Below are 15611 nucleotides of genomic sequence, written 5' to 3' on the forward strand. Positions count from 1 at the left end.
ACAGCTGTAATATGAAGGGTAGAGTGAAAAAAAATATTTAAGTGTTTTGAACATCCCAATTTGTTCGTTTACTTAGTATTTTCTTAATGTTTTCGAGTTAAAAAATAATTCTTAAATCGAGATACATTTACTTAATAAGCAAAGTGGCTTAGAATTTAAGTCTTGTTTACTGAAATAAATTCTAAAATGTAATAGGTTAAGGCTTAAAACAAGTAAAAATATCTGCCAGTGGGGTAAGAAAAATAAACCTAAATTGAGTTTATTATTGAATTAAGTTGAAACTAGAATTAAGTTTATTTTTCTTACCCCGCTGGCAGATATTTTTTATTTGTTTTAAATATAAACCTGTTGATTTTTATAATTTATTTCAATTATTTTACAAAGTATGCGATCTGATTTTTTTAATCGCGGTGTTTCTTTTATTCCTCGTTTCTTTTCCGTGCATTTGCTTTATTTATTTATTTTTGCTTGTTGCATTTAAATGCACATTTGATTTGTTGCCACATTATTATGTGTTAATGTATTTTTTAACATGTTTATCAACAAAAAGTGCGTTATTATAATTAATTATATAGCTGTGAAATATATACAAGAATTCCCAGCAAAAACAAAACGTTTTTATAACAATTTTCTATTACAATACATAATATCTTAAGCCACTTTGCTTACCAAGTAAATGTATCTCCATTTAAGCATTGTCAGATATTCACTAGAAAACAAGACAAAAACAGTAAGTAAGATATTAATTTACTTTTTTCTTTCAAACATAAATTTACAGACGGCTGGAAATTTTTAATAAAATAACTAGCCATACCTATTCGGGTCTGCTCCCGTTTGCTGTGATGACGGGGGACTTAGTCCAAAGCACATTTTGAGGAATACTTACACATTTTACTTCTTATTTCTTTGAAATTAATTATGCATACACTATGGATTAAAAATGTCCCGACTGCGAACCTGATAAAACCCAGGTAAAAAGCAAATACAAATAAACCATTTTGATTTAGCAAAAGTTTACAAATAAATGCACTCCTTGCACACAACAAGCACGTCTAGTTACCATTCATATTTTGCGTGATTTAAGTTTCGTCGCATACATTTTGGAAGGCACACGATAAAAACAAAATAAGGCTTTTAATGTATGCCGACCTCATTCTCCGTTGAGGGCTTATCAATCATAATAAACGCTGTTAACTCTTCTCATTGAATGGTCTAAATCCAATGCTGGTAAAGAAATCAAATGTGCATTTAAACGCAACAAGCAAGCCGTAAAGCAATGGATGCAGGCAAACAAACGAGGAATAGCACATACAACACCACGATTAGATCATCGGGTCGCATACTTTGGAATTAATAAGAAATAATTATTCAGTCTAAAGAAATAAGAAGTAAAATGTCTAAGTATTTCTCCAAATGTGCACACTCATTACAATAAACGGGAGCAGACACGAATAGTTATGTATGTCTCGTTATTTTATTTAAAATTGATAAGCTGTCTAACATATGATATATTTTGATAATACGAAATGCTAAAAAAATAATATAACACCAATCGACAATATCTGTTATTGTTATTTTTACAAGTAAATTCATGTGTAGGAGAAAACAAAGCAGCTGTCAGTCCATACTATATTGAGTGGCCATCGTAGTGGTGCAACCTGAACGATGTTTTCCCTACTTCCGGTCAAAGCCGCCATTTTGTGAAATAGGCATATAGGTGACGCTGGAGCACGCGGCCATTGTCTCTGTTCAACAAAACAAGTATATATATACACATACGCATATTTTTCCTCAATCAATCACCGAATACAAGGTGCAATTCGATGCCAACTGACCCTTCTCTCTGGTTTCATGTTTGTAAGGAAAATTAAGGGGGAAATTACGATAGCATTTCAGCCAAACATTCATTCGTGCCACGCTGCTTTTCTTTGAACGAAAAAAAACCCTCTGCTCCCCCTACACAATTTCTTCTCCTGTTATTTTATGCTTAAAACAAGCAAATAAATCTGACTACAGGGTAAGAAAAAATTCGTGAACTTTTCCCATAAACACTTAATTCAAGAAAAATTGTCCCACCCCACTGGCCATTTTTTATCCACAATACACATTCGATGTCTGCAGGCACCATTGTCTTTGTTCAACGCAAACAATTCTGTTGCGTTTTTCTTTGAACGAAGTGCTCCGCCTAGATAATTTGACCCATATTCACATGGGTTTGTTTCTCGTTTTTTTTCTTTGAGAACAATCTATATAGCGCCTTCCACAATCGTTTTGGTGTTAGCTTTACGTAAAATAGAAACACAGAAAAGTACTGAGCGATGGAGAGACCACGAACGCGGAACGTATTATGGACCACGGACTGGCAAACAAACTGGCAACCACGCACTAAAGAAGCAAACTCTGATTTTAAACTCACCTTATTTGTCCCCGGAAAGCGCCAGAGTCGATGCACGGAGTGGACGGAACAAGCCTCGCTTCCATAGCCGAAGGTCAAAAATCCATTTAAACGTGTAGTCCCCGGTGTCCACTCGATCTCACCCAAAAAGCCGAGAAGCGATACCGCAATGGCATCCGGAGAAGGCGCTGGCTGTCGGGATGGAGGTTAGCGGGTCAGAGGTCCGGCACTGAAGGTCTGCGTTCATTATTCACCGTGTGCATTTCACTCTATATCCACTTTCTAATGTATAGCACTTGATAAGGATTAACAGTTTAAAAACAGAAATGCAAGACATCAGAAAATACATTTATTTTTTACTTTCATAACATGAGAGGTGTCATACAATAACAAATATGAGCTTTAAAATCACATTCCTAAGTTAAAAATATACATAAAAATAGATATATGGATCATTACACAAATCACTACTCAAAGGACCTATGTTAAATAACTGCTTCAATATTAATTAACAATAACATTTGGCCAAGGCAGTCCTTGTAAATAGACATATAAATAGACAAATAAAATCATGACATATATGCCGTAGAGCCTGAGATAGAGAAAAATAATAAGGAATTCTGCTTTTACTACCATCTCAGAAATATTGCCAGAATTAGAGGTTTTGTCTCAAGACAGGACTTAGAGAAACTTGTTCATGCTTTCATCACCAGCAGGGCCGATTATTGCAATGGTCAATGGATTTAAAAAGTACTGTTTCTTGTTTAAAAACCACTTCATGGCTACAATACATGACAGATATGCTAATCGAATATGAAACCGATTACTCGGATCAATAGGGTCAGGTCATTTAGAAAAAACAAGGGTTCACTCAAAACAAGGTGCCTCAGCATTCAGTTATTATCAGCTTTCAGAAGAGATCAGATGTGCTTCAACAGTAGACACTTTTAAATCTAGATTAAAAACACATCAGTTTAACTTTGCATTTACTGAATGATTTAAAACAGTACGAATAAAACAGTACAAAAGAATAAAACAGTATGAACCTTACCTGTTATAAAGGGAATGAAGCTTACGGTATGGTGCTTACCTGCAGAAATAAATAAAGTACAATAAGAACACACAGAACTTCAATTTTCAAAATTATTTTAACATTAAATGATGATTATTTTACTGGTTTACCTGTTTGTGATTACCACAGGATCCCGTCACCTGGCTGCGGTCTTCATTTGGTGAACGGTTCTTCACTCATAATTGACCTATACAAGAAATAGAGAAGAATAATAAGCAATTCTGCTTTTACATGTAGATGTGTGCCCCAAGAACACAGACACACCGGCTCCAAAAAGTTTAAACAGTACACATTTCTGTTATTTTAATGTGGCAAATGTGTCAGCTTTAAAAGAAGCATACATTACCTTTTAAAGAGGAAATACCTTTTGCATGAAATACCTTTACTCCCAGCATAAGCAAGCAATTTTCAAAATGCTTTTAAAAGTAAATAGTGATTATTTTACTTGTTTACCTGTTTGTGATTACCATGGAATCCTGTCACCATCATTTTTAAGCTTGTAAAGCAAATAATGAAATATTGACTTAGTAGGAAAAAATATTTTGGAAGTATCGTGATAAATGATGAAGAAAATATTTTGCAAAGTGATGGTTAGCACACGGTTGATGGTACCTATTAAATTCCATCATATTTTTTTATTCCTACTATGGAAGTCAATGGTGACTATCTGCTGTGGGTTTACCATCATTCCTCAAAATACCTTCTTTTGTGTTACTCAGAAAAAAACTAATCCTCGTGTTGTTGTAAGCCTGTATGCATGAGTAAATGATGACAGAATTATCATCATAAATTGAAATATCCCTTTAAACTGTATTTCCCCCCTTAAACCTAAACTTATTTTCCTACAGCAAGTCATTTAGGTAATCAAGAAAATACTTTACCCGTTGTCTTTGTGAGTTAAACAAATACAGCTACGCTTCCAGGTCTGTCGACGTTGCTGTGGTTTTTCGACAGCTGTAGTATGAAGGGTAGCGAATGAATGAATACATTGCAAAAAATCATTTCTTACTTGTTATTTCGAACTGTTTTAACTATACAAATATCTAGAAAGTCTTAAAATAAGATGCATTTTTTGATGAGCAAAATGCCCTAAGAAAATAAACCTAGCCTTTAGGGAGAAAAAACTCAGAATTTGGGCTTAAAACAAGCAAATAAATCTGCCAAAGGGGTAAGAAACAAATCTAGATATAAACACTTAATTCAAGAAAAATTGTCGTAGCCCATTGGCAGATTTGTTGGCTTGTTTAATGTACATGCATGTACAATATTTCAATTTGTCTTGTATTTATTAGCATTTTGTATTGCCCAACGCTGTCTAGGTTGTTTAACTGTTGTCATTTTCTTATAAAAGCCTTTATAATTTATTAGTTTGGATGATTGCCATTCCCGAGAACCTCTTATATTGGAAGTAAAAGAATCATCTAAGCATTATTTTGTGCTCTTAGACATGTAGCCGTTTGATTGTGGTTCTATTTAATGGCTAGTCTATTCGTTTGGAATGGTCAAACGGCTATTAGATTTTCACTGACAGCCCAAATTAAGCCTTGTTTTAGCCTAGACACTTATTCGCTGTCTATTAAAAGTTATGTAGTCGTTGAATAGCCGCTTTTTTGATGACTAATGTATTCTTGGGCCGTGGTTAGACGTCTCTTGGATTTTACGTAAAACGACAAGCGAATCTATTTTTAACACAAAGGTCAGGGGAGAGCGCGAACGCAGTGCCCCACTATCAGAAATTTTGCAGTCGAGATTCCCACATTTGGGGAATTCGCAAAGGGTCAGCCCAACCGGAGTGCAATGGCTGAGCCTCGCCCTGGGTGAACCACCTTCATGATCATGGTGTCTCCCCTGCCAGGTAAGTATGAGCGACACCCTTTGAGGCCAGACGGCCGCATCTTCCTGTGACCGATCACATCGACGGCGCCCCCGGAGGCCGTCCGACTAACATTTCATTTACTGTGTGTGACCAGGTGGAAAGCGCACGAAGCCACGTCTGAGACCAAACATTCTTCGAGATCTACCCTGTTTTTATTCCGTTTCCAGCCCGGTTGAACCGTGTAGAGTGAAATATGTGAAACAATTTAAATCAAATGGATTTAAATTGCGCATTCAAATATATGGTTTCGTTATTACAAAGTAACTTTACGTGGAATAGAAACAAAGAAATGTACAGAGCAATCAAGAAACAACGAAAGCATAGCAATTTTAGAACGTGGATAAATAAAAACACAGGGCTCAATGACTTACCCGTTGTCGTTGTGAGTTAAACAAGTACAGCTATGCTTCCAGGTCTGTCGACGTTGCTGTGGTGTTTCGACAGCTGTAGTATGAAGGGTAGTGAAAAAAGTTTTCAGGTGTTTTTAACATTCCAATCGGTCTCGTTCGCTTTTGTTGCGCCTTCAGCTGTGTCGAGGATGTTTAATTCGTCCTCGTATCACCTCCGCAAACTTGTAAAGAAAATAATTAAATACATTACAAAAACATTTCTTTATCAGCGTGTTCATTTCCACGCAAGCTTTTCGTTAAACCAATAAAGCCAACGAAACCACAGCAATTTTAAAACACACGGATTAGAAAAAACACCGTCACTCACGCACAAAAGAAGCAAATTCTTTTTTTATACTTGACTTATTTATCCCCGAGATGGGGAGCGCACCATTCATGGAAACACTGCAATACCATGTTGATGCATGGAGTGGAAGGAGCAAGCTCCGCTTCCATTTCCGAAGGTCAAAAATCCATTTAACATATAGTCTCCGGATAGGAGACGTATCAGACATTAAACTGATAAGAACAGATACTACACTTGATCTTAGCCAAAAGGCCGAGAAGCGATACCGGAATAGACGCAGCCAAAGGGGGAGCCGGCGAAGGCGCTGGCTTTTGGGGTGGAGGCTAGCGGGCATTTAACTCTATACGTTCTCATTGTATAACCCAGAGGTAGAACGTTGAGCTAGCAAATCAGAAGTTCATGTTTTAATGCAGGATCTGATCCACGCTCATGAGAGAGAGAGAGAGAGAGAGAGAGAGATAGAGAGAATTTAGAATTTTCAAAAAACCTTTATTACAAATTAAAACATTTTCATAACCTCAAATCAGAAAAAACAAAGAAAAAATATATATAGTAACGGAAATAACAAAAAAATAAGCCAACATAGGAGCAAAGAACAAATCATCTTCAATAACCAGACACAGAGCTCCTCCATAATACCAAATCAATTCAAAAGAAAGAAGATCATTCATTGCTTTAAAGTATCTAAAACCAATAAGGATTCTAGATTTAACTTATTTTAAAAACTGCTAATGTATCATGGCTTCCGGGTCTGTCAACGTTGCTGTGGTTTTTCGACAGCTGTAATATGAAGGGTAGAGTGAAAAAAAATATTTAAGTGTTTTGAACATCCCAATTTGTTCGTTTACTTAGTATTTTCTTAATGTTTTCGAGTTAAAAAATAATTCTTAAATCGAGATACATTTACTTAATAAGCAAAGTGGCTTAGAATTTAAGTCTTGTTTACTGAAATAAATTCTAAAATGTAATAGGTTAAGGCTTAAAACAAGTAAAAATATCTGCCAGTGGGGTAAGAAAAATAAACCTAAATTGAGTTTATTATTGAATTAAGTTGAAACTAGAATTAAGTTTATTTTTCTTACCCCGCTGGCAGATATTTTTTATTTGTTTTAAATATAAACCTGTTGATTTTTATAATTTATTTCAATTATTTTACAAAGTATGCGATCTGATTTTTTTAATCGCGGTGTTTCTTTTATTCCTCGTTTCTTTTCCGTGCATTTGCTTTATTTATTTATTTTTGCTTGTTGCATTTAAATGCACATTTGATTTGTTGCCACATTATTATGTGTTAATGTATTTTTTAACATGTTTATCAACAAAAAGTGCGTTATTATAATTAATTATATAGCTGTGAAATATATACAAGAATTCCCAGCAAAAACAAAACGTTTTTATAACAATTTTCTATTACAATACATAATATCTTAAGCCACTTTGCTTACCAAGTAAATGTATCTCCATTTAAGCATTGTCAGATATTCACTAGAAAACAAGACAAAAACAGTAAGTAAGATATTAATTTACTTTTTTCTTTCAAACATAAATTTACAGACGGCTGGAAATTTTTAATAAAATAACTAGCCATACCTATTCGGGTCTGCTCCCGTTTGCTGTGATGACGGGGGACTTAGTCCAAAGCACATTTTGAGGAATACTTACACATTTTACTTCTTATTTCTTTGAAATTAATTATGCATACACTATGGATTAAAAATGTCCCGACTGCGAACCTGATAAAACCCAGGTAAAAAGCAAATACAAATAAACCATTTTGATTTAGCAAAAGTTTACAAATAAATGCACTCCTTGCACACAACAAGCACGTCTAGTTACCATTCATATTTTGCGTGATTTAAGTTTCGTCGCATACATTTTGGAAGGCACACGATAAAAACAAAATAAGGCTTTTAATGTATGCCGACCTCATTCTCCGTTGAGGGCTTATCAATCATAATAAACGCTGTTAACTCTTCTCATTGAATGGTCTAAATCCAATGCTGGTAAAGAAATCAAATGTGCATTTAAACGCAACAAGCAAGCCGTAAAGCAATGGATGCAGGCAAACAAACGAGGAATAGCACATACAACACCACGAGTAGATCATCGGGTCGCATACTTTGGAATTAATAAGAAATAATTATTCAGTCTAAAGAAATAAGAAGTAAAATGTCTAAGTATTTCTCCAAATGTGCACACTCATTACAATAAACGGGAGCAGACACGAATAGTTATGTATGTCTCGTTATTTTATTTAAAATTGATAAGCTGTCTAACATATGATATATTTTGATAATACGAAATGCTAAAAAAATAATATAACACCAATCGACAATATCTGTTATTGTTATTTTTACAAGTAAATTCATGTGTAGGAGAAAACAAAGCAGCTGTCAGTCCATACTATATTGAGTGGCCATCGTAGTGGTGCAACCTGAACGATGTTTTCCCTACTTCCGGTCAAAGCCGCCATTTTGTGAAATAGGCATATAGGTGACGCTGGAGCACGCGGCCATTGTCTCTGTTCAACAAAACAAGTATATATATACACATACGCATATTTTTCCTCAATCAATCACCGAATACAAGGTGCAATTCGATGCCAACTGACCCTTCTCTCTGGTTTCATGTTTGTAAGGAAAATTAAGGGGGAAATTACGATAGCATTTCAGCCAAACATTCATTCGTGCCACGCTGCTTTTCTTTGAACGAAAAAAAACCCTCTGCTCCCCCTACACAATTTCTTCTCCTGTTATTTTATGCTTAAAACAAGCAAATAAATCTGACTACAGGGTAAGAAAAAATTCGTGAACTTTTCCCATAAACACTTAATTCAAGAAAAATTGTCCCACCCCACTGGCCATTTTTTATCCACAATACACATTCGATGTCTGCAGGCACCATTGTCTTTGTTCAACGCAAACAATTCTGTTGCGTTTTTCTTTGAACGAAGTGCTCCGCCTAGATAATTTGACCCATATTCACATGGGTTTGTTTCTCGTTTTTTTTCTTTGAGAACAATCTATATAGCGCCTTCCACAATCGTTTTGGTGTTAGCTTTACGTAAAATAGAAACACAGAAAAGTACTGAGCGATGGAGAGACCACGAACGCGGAACGTATTATGGACCACGGACTGGCAAACAAACTGGCAACCACGCACTAAAGAAGCAAACTCTGATTTTAAACTCACCTTATTTGTCCCCGGAAAGCGCCAGAGTCGATGCACGGAGTGGACGGAACAAGCCTCGCTTCCATAGCCGAAGGTCAAAAATCCATTTAAACGTGTAGTCCCCGGTGTCCACTCGATCTCACCCAAAAAGCCGAGAAGCGATACCGCAATGGCATCCGGAGAAGGCGCTGGCTGTCGGGATGGAGGTTAGCGGGTCAGAGGTCCGGCACTGAAGGTCTGCGTTCATTATTCACCGTGTGCATTTCACTCTATATCCACTTTCTAATGTATAGCACTTGATAAGGATTAACAGTTTAAAAACAGAAATGCAAGACATCAGAAAATACATTTATTTTTTACTTTCATAACATGAGAGGTGTCATACAATAACAAATATGAGCTTTAAAATCACATTCCTAAGTTAAAAATATACATAAAAATAGATATATGGATCATTACACAAATCACTACTCAAAGGACCTATGTTAAATAACTGCTTCAATATTAATTAACAATAACATTTGGCCAAGGCAGTCCTTGTAAATAGACATATAAATAGACAAATAAAATCATGACATATATGCCGTAGAGCCTGAGATAGAGAAAAATAATAAGGAATTCTGCTTTTACTACCATCTCAGAAATATTGCCAGAATTAGAGGTTTTGTCTCAAGACAGGACTTAGAGAAACTTGTTCATGCTTTCATCACCAGCAGGGCCGATTATTGCAATGGTCAATGGATTTAAAAAGTACTGTTTCTTGTTTAAAAACCACTTCATGGCTACAATACATGACAGATATGCTAATCGAATATGAAACCGATTACTCGGATCAATAGGATCAGGTCATTTAGAAAAAACAAGGGTTCACTCAAAACAAGGTGCCTCAGCATTCAGTTATTATCAGCTTTCAGAAGAGATCAGATGTGCTTCAACAGTAGACACTTTTAAATCTAGATTAAAAACACATCAGTTTAACTTTGCATTTACTGAATGATTTAAAACAGTACGAATAAAACAGTACAAAAGAATAAAACAGTATGAACCTTACCTGTTATAAAGGGAATGAAGCTTACGGTATGGTGCTTACCTGCAGAAATAAATAAAGTACAATAAGAACACACAGAACTTCAATTTTCAAAATTATTTTAACATTAAATGATGATTATTTTACTGGTTTACCTGTTTGTGATTACCACAGGATCCCGTCACCTGGCTGCGGTCTTCATTTGGTGAACGGTTCTTCACTCATAATTGACCTATACAAGAAATAGAGAAGAATAATAAGCAATTCTGCTTTTACATGTAGATGTGTGCCCCAAGAACACAGACACACCGGCTCCAAAAAGTTTAAACAGTACACATTTCTGTTATTTTAATGTGGCAAATGTGTCAGCTTTAAAAGAAGCATACATTACCTTTTAAAGAGGAAATACCTTTTGCATGAAATACCTTTACTCCCAGCATAAGCAAGCAATTTTCAAAATGCTTTTAAAAGTAAATAGTGATTATTTTACTTGTTTACCTGTTTGTGATTACCATGGAATCCTGTCACCATCATTTTTAAGCTTGTAAAGCAAATAATGAAATATTGACTTAGTAGGAAAAAATATTTTGGAAGTATCGTGATAAATGATGAAGAAAATATTTTGCAAAGTGATGGTTAGCACACGGTTGATGGTACCTATTAAATTCCATCATATTTTTTTATTCCTACTATGGAAGTCAATGGTGACTATCTGCTGTGGGTTTACCATCATTCCTCAAAATACCTTCTTTTGTGTTACTCAGAAAAAAACTAATCCTCGTGTTGTTGTAAGCCTGTATGCATGAGTAAATGATGACAGAATTATCATCATAAATTGAAATATCCCTTTAAACTGTATTTCCCCCCTTAAACCTAAACTTATTTTCCTACAGCAAGTCATTTAGGTAATCAAGAAAATACTTTACCCGTTGTCTTTGTGAGTTAAACAAATACAGCTACGCTTCCAGGTCTGTCGACGTTGCTGTGGTTTTTCGACAGCTGTAGTATGAAGGGTAGCGAATGAATGAATACATTGCAAAAAATCATTTCTTACTTGTTATTTCGAACTGTTTTAACTATACAAATATCTAGAAAGTCTTAAAATAAGATGCATTTTTTGATGAGCAAAATGCCCTAAGAAAATAAACCTAGCCTTTAGGGAGAAAAAACTCAGAATTTGGGCTTAAAACAAGCAAATAAATCTGCCAAAGGGGTAAGAAACAAATCTAGATATAAACACTTAATTCAAGAAAAATTGTCGTAGCCCATTGGCAGATTTGTTGGCTGGTTTAATGTACATGCATGTACAATATTTCAATTTGTCTTGTATTTATTAGCATTTTGTATTGCCCAACGCTGTCTAGGTTGTTTAACTGTTGTCATTTTCTTATAAAAGCCTTTATAATTTATTAGTTTGGATGATTGCCATTCCCGAGAACCTCTTATATTGGAAGTAAAAGAATCATCTAAGCATTATTTTGTGCTCTTAGACATGTAGCCGTTTGATTGTGGTTCTATTTAATGGCTAGTCTATTCGTTTGGAATGGTCAAACGGCTATTAGATTTTCACTGACAGCCCAAATTAAGCCTTGTTTTAGCCTAGACACTTATTCGCTGTCTATTAAAAGTTATGTAGTCGTTGAATAGCCGCTTTTTTGATGACTAATGTATTCTTGGGCCGTGGTTAGACGTCTCTTGGATTTTACGTAAAACGACAAGCGAATCTATTTTTAACACAAAGGTCAGGGGAGAGCGCGAACGCAGTCCCCCACTATCAGAAATTTTGCAGTCGAGATTCCCACATTTGGGGAATTCGCAAAGGGTCAGCCCAACCGGAGTGCAATGGCTGAGCCTCGCCCTGGGTGAACCACCTTCATGATCATGGTGTCTCCCCTGCCAGGTAAGTATGAGCGACACCCTTTGAGGCCAGACGGCCGCATCTTCCTGTGACCGATCACATCGACGGCGCCCCCGGAGGCCGTCCGACTAACATTTCATTTACTGTGTGTGACCAGGTGGAAAGCGCACGAAGCCACGTCTGAGACCAAACATTCTTCGAGATCTACCCTGTTTTTATTCCGTTTCCAGCCCGGTTGAACCGTGTAGAGTGAAATATGTGAAACAATTTAAATCAAATGGATTTAAATTGCGCATTCAAATATATGGTTTCGTTATTACAAAGTAACTTTACGTGGAATAGAAACAAAGAAATGTACAGAGCAATCAAGAAACAACGAAAGCATAGCAATTTTAGAACGTGGATAAATAAAAACACAGGGCTCAATGACTTACCCGTTGTCGTTGTGAGTTAAACAAGTACAGCTATGCTTCCAGGTCTGTCGACGTTGCTGTGGTGTTTCGACAGCTGTAGTATGAAGGGTAGTGAAAAAAGTTTTCAGGTGTTTTTAACATTCCAATCGGTCTCGTTCGCTTTTGTTGCGCCTTCAGCTGTGTCGAGGATGTTTAATTCGTCCTCGTATCACCTCCGCAAACTTGTAAAGAAAATAATTAAATACATTACAAAAACATTTCTTTATCAGCGTGTTCATTTCCACGCAAGCTTTTCGTTAAACCAATAAAGCCAACGAAACCACAGCAATTTTAAAACACACGGATTAGAAAAAACACCGTCACTCACGCACAAAAGAAGCAAATTCTTTTTTTATACTTGACTTATTTATCCCCGAGATGGGGAGCGCACCATTCATGGAAACACTGCAATACCATGTTGATGCATGGAGTGGAAGGAGCAAGCTCCGCTTCCATTTCCGAAGGTCAAAAATCCATTTAACATATAGTCCCCGGATAGGAGACGTATCAGACATTAAACTGATAAGAACAGATACTACACTTGATCTTAGCCAAAAGGCCGAGAAGCGATACCGGAATAGACGCAGCCAAAGGGGGAGCCGGCGAAGGCGCTGGCTTTTGGGGTGGAGGCTAGCGGGCATTTAACTCTATACGTTCTCATTGTATAACCCAGAGGTAGAACGTTGAGCTAGCAAATCAGAAGTTCATGTTTTAATGCAGGATCTGATCCACGCTCATGAGAGAGAGAGAGAGAGAGAGAGAGAGATAGAGAGAATTTAGAATTTTCAAAAAACCTTTATTACAAATTAAAACATTTTCATAACCTCAAATCAGAAAAAACAAAGAAAAAATATATATAGTAACGGAAATAACAAAAAAATAAGCCAACATAGGAGCAAAGAACAAATCATCTTCAATAACCAGACACAGAGCTCCTCCATAATACCAAATCAATTCAAAAGAAAGAAGATCATTCATTGCTTTAAAGTATCTAAAACCAATAAGGATTCTAGATTTAACTTATTTTAAAAACTGCTAATGTATCATGGCTTCCGGGTCTGTCAACGTTGCTGTGGTTTTTCGACAGCTGTAATATGAAGGGTAGAGTGAAAAAAAATATTTAAGTGTTTTGAACATCCCAATTTGTTCGTTTACTTAGTATTTTCTTAATGTTTTCGAGTTAAAAAATAATTCTTAAATCGAGATACATTTACTTAATAAGCAAAGTGGCTTAGAATTTAAGTCTTGTTTACTGAAATAAATTCTAAAATGTAATAGGTTAAGGCTTAAAACAAGTAAAAATATCTGCCAGTGGGGTAAGAAAAATAAACCTAAATTGAGTTTATTATTGAATTAAGTTGAAACTAGAATTAAGTTTATTTTTCTTACCCCGCTGGCAGATATTTTTTATTTGTTTTAAATATAAACCTGTTGATTTTTATAATTTATTTCAATTATTTTACAAAGTATGCGATCTGATTTTTTTAATCGCGGTGTTTCTTTTATTCCTCGTTTCTTTTCCGTGCATTTGCTTTATTTATTTATTTTTGCTTGTTGCATTTAAATGCACATTTGATTTGTTGCCACATTATTATGTGTTAATGTATTTTTTAACATGTTTATCAACAAAAAGTGCGTTATTATAATTAATTATATAGCTGTGAAATATATACAAGAATTCCCAGCAAAAACAAAACGTTTTTATAACAATTTTCTATTACAATACATAATATCTTAAGCCACTTTGCTTACCAAGTAAATGTATCTCCATTTAAGCATTGTCAGATATTCACTAGAAAACAAGACAAAAACAGTAAGTAAGATATTAATTTACTTTTTTCTTTCAAACATAAATTTACAGACGGCTGGAAATTTTTAATAAAATAACTAGCCATACCTATTCGGGTCTGCTCCCGTTTGCTGTGATGACGGGGGACTTAGTCCAAAGCACATTTTGAGGAATACTTACACATTTTACTTCTTATTTCTTTGAAATTAATTATGCATACACTATGGATTAAAAATGTCCCGACTGCGAACCTGATAAAACCCAGGTAAAAAGCAAATACAAATAAACCATTTTGATTTAGCAAAAGTTTACAAATAAATGCACTCCTTGCACACAACAAGCACGTCTAGTTACCATTCATATTTTGCGTGATTTAAGTTTCGTCGCATACATTTTGGAAGGCACACGATAAAAACAAAATAAGGCTTTTAATGTATGCCGACCTCATTCTCCGTTGAGGGCTTATCAATCATAATAAACGCTGTTAACTCTTCTCATTGAATGGTCTAAATCCAATGCTGGTAAAGAAATCAAATGTGCATTTAAACGCAACAAGCAAGCCGTAAAGCAATGGATGCAGGCAAACAAACGAGGAATAGCACATACAACACCACGATTAGATCATCGGGTCGCATACTTTGGAATTAATAAGAAATAATTATTCAGTCTAAAGAAATAAGAAGTAAAATGTCTAAGTATTTCTCCAAATGTGCACACTCATTACAATAAACGGGAGCAGACACGAATAGTTATGTATGTCTCGTTATTTTATTTAAAATTGATAAGCTGTCTAACATATGATATATTTTGATAATACGAAATGCTAAAAAAATAATATAACACCAATCGACAATATCTGTTATTGTTATTTTTACAAGTAAATTCATGTGTAGGAGAAAACAAAGCAGCTGTCAGTCCATACTATATTGAGTGGCCATCGTAGTGGTGCAACCTGAACGATGTTTTCCCTACTTCCGGTCAAAGCCGCCATTTTGTGAAATAGGCATATAGGTGACGCTGGAGCACGCGGCCATTGTCTCTGTTCAACAAAACAAGTATATATATACACATACGCATATTTTTCCTCAATCAATCACCGAATACAAGGTGCAATTCGATGCCAACTGACCCTTCTCTCTGGTTTCATGTTTGTAAGGAAAATTAAGGGGGAAATTACGATAGCATTTCAGCCAAACATTCATTCGTGCCACGCTGCTTTTCTTTGAACGAAAAAAAACCCTCTGCTCCCCCTACACAATTTCTTCTCCTGTTATT

The 15611-nt window shown here is 35.5% G+C and overlaps 4 non-coding genes across 4 annotated transcripts; all 4 read right to left on the reverse strand.

The window, feature by feature from the left end:
• Positions 1-5165: 5165 nt before the first annotated feature.
• LOC135753540 (U1 spliceosomal RNA) lies at positions 5166-5330 on the reverse strand. The gene has a single exon (XR_010533710.1). It is a non-coding gene; the product is annotated as a U1 spliceosomal RNA (small nuclear RNA).
• A 782-nt stretch (positions 5331-6112) lies between these two features.
• LOC135753433 (U2 spliceosomal RNA) lies at positions 6113-6303 on the reverse strand. Its single transcript, XR_010533621.1, has one exon. It is a non-coding gene; the product is annotated as a U2 spliceosomal RNA (small nuclear RNA).
• A 5677-nt stretch (positions 6304-11980) lies between these two features.
• On the reverse strand, positions 11981-12145 carry LOC135753524 (U1 spliceosomal RNA). Its single transcript, XR_010533695.1, has one exon. It is a non-coding gene; the product is annotated as a U1 spliceosomal RNA (small nuclear RNA).
• Positions 12146-12927: 782 nt separating this feature from the next.
• Positions 12928-13118, reverse strand: LOC135753467 (U2 spliceosomal RNA). Its single transcript, XR_010533654.1, has one exon. It is a non-coding gene; the product is annotated as a U2 spliceosomal RNA (small nuclear RNA).
• Positions 13119-15611: the final 2493 nt, after the last annotated feature.

Source organism: Paramisgurnus dabryanus, chromosome 9 (genome assembly GCF_030506205.2).
Source record: "Paramisgurnus dabryanus chromosome 9, PD_genome_1.1, whole genome shotgun sequence".
In the NCBI taxonomy this organism is placed as follows: Eukaryota; Metazoa; Chordata; class Actinopteri; order Cypriniformes; family Cobitidae; genus Paramisgurnus; species Paramisgurnus dabryanus.